Here is a 2,265-nt window from a genome sequence, read left to right as displayed (position 1 = left end):
ATGGAGGGCCAGGAGCGGAGGGTCCAGTATGGAGGGCACAGTATGGAGGGGTGGGGGCCAGTACAGGAGGGTACAGTATGGAGGGTAACAGTATGGAGGGTAACAGTATGGAGTGGTAACAGTATGGAGGGTGTAACACTATGGAGGGTACAGTATGGAGGGTGTTGTATGGAGGGTACAGTATGTGGGAGGGTAACAGTATGGAGGGTGGGGCCACTCATGTGAGGCTACAGTATGGAGGGCACAGTATGGAGGGTACAGTATATGAGGGTAACAGTATGGAGGGGGCAGCAGTATGTGAGGCAAATTCAGTATGAGGCAGCTGGCATGAAGGGCAACAGCATGGAGGGTAACACCATGGAGGGCACAGGTATGGAGGGCACAGTATGGAGGGTGGTTGGCATGGAGGTACAGTATGGAGGGCACAATGGGAGGGCACAGTATGGAGGGTACAGTATGGAGGGTAACAAAAAGGAGGGTACAGCATGGAGTGGCATGGTATGGAGGGAAGCAGTATGGAGGGTAACATGGGAGTGGTAACAGGGTGGAGGGTAGCAGGAGGTGTTGGGTATGGTAAAGGCAGGTATGAAGGCAACAGTATGGAGGGAATAGCATGGAGGGCAAGGTATGGGAGGGTACAGTATGGAGGGCAACACCATGGAGTGGCACAGTATGGAGGTTAACACTATGGAGGGTACAGCATGGAGAGTGAAGGTATGGAGGGTAACAGCATGTGAGGGTACAGTATGGAGGGTACAGTATGGAGGGTGTCACTATGGAGGGTACAGTATGGGAGGGTACAGTATGAGGTACAGGCATGGAGGGTGTTGGTATGGAGGGTAACAGAAGGAGGGTAACAGCATGGAGTGGCAGGTACAGCATGGAGTGGTAACAGTAAGGAGGCATGGAGCAGTATGGAGGTGCCAATATGGGAGGGTAACAGTATGGAGGGTGCAGTATGGAGGATTACAGGGTTCCATGCGCCGGTAAAGACATCAGAGGTAATTTTGCTACAGTAGTCAATATTCAAAGATTTGGATGGTTCATGAATAGATCCAGATCGCCTACCCATTGTTCAGGTTCACAATTGATATTGATCAGTCATATGATTGATATTGATCACAGACTGATATTGATCAGCCATATGATTGATATTGATCAGTCATATGATTGATATTGATAAGTAATGTGATTGATATTGATCAGCCATATGATTGATATTGATAAGTCATGATTGATATTGTCTAACTACATGATTGATATTGATCAGTCATATGATTGATATTGATATGTAATGTGATTGATATTGCTCAGTCATATGATTGATATTGATCAGCCACATGATTGTTATTGATAAGTAATGTGATTGATATTGATCAGTCATACAATTTATATTAATCAGTCATAAGGATTGATATTGATGAGTCAAAGTACTGAGTGACAAGAAGTAGCTAAAGAAACAGTCACATTGTGTTATTTAATCTGTTTTCCTCCTAAAAGTGGGTGTGGCCCTGAGTCTGTGTGATTATTACCTCACTGGCCAGTTTCTCATATTCTCCATGAGTTTCTCATTCTCCTGGTTGACTCTGTGAATCTATGATACGGTTGGCTGCTGTCTCCGCCTGTAGAGACACATGTCACATTACTGTCAAATCATTTGTCACATCATATGGAAACAGTCTGTACAGGGTTTGAATTGGTTGATGTGATCAAGCACCCTAAAAATAATGATGACAGCCAAGATTTAAAATAAAAGGTTTTATTGGTTATATTTTTTAAGATGTGTAGTTTTGGATAACACATTTTAATATTTCAGACAGGAACAAGGGATCCCATGTTAAAATATTCAACAGTAATTCATTGTGGTGAGAACCTACTTACAGTAAATGGTAGTATTTGCAATGCAGTAATTCAAGCATACGGCACTTCAATAATCACTGCAGTCCAAAACCACACATACTTGGGGGGCGGTTTCACCTGCTCTGCTCCAGCAAAAAGCATGGTAGTAGCTTATGACATATCATGATAGCTTCTCTCATCAGGTTTAGGGTGTTGATGATGTCTGGGAGGGAGGGGGCTAATGTGGGGAAAAGAACAGAGAAGGGGAAGCCCTGAGATGCGTATCACTGATGTTTTACAGGTCAACAGTATCAAATCAAACTGAGACTTTTAGGTTCATGGGTAAAACAAAAGGAGAGCCTTGAAGCTTCAAGGAAGTGGCCAGAGGCGGGAAGCAGTGATATATACGCCATCCAGAGAGAGACA

Source organism: Coregonus clupeaformis, unplaced genomic scaffold (assembly GCF_020615455.1).
Source record: "Coregonus clupeaformis isolate EN_2021a unplaced genomic scaffold, ASM2061545v1 scaf1001, whole genome shotgun sequence".
Lineage (NCBI taxonomy): Eukaryota > Metazoa > Chordata > Actinopteri > Salmoniformes > Salmonidae > Coregonus > Coregonus clupeaformis.
This window is presented reverse-complemented; position numbering follows the sequence as displayed.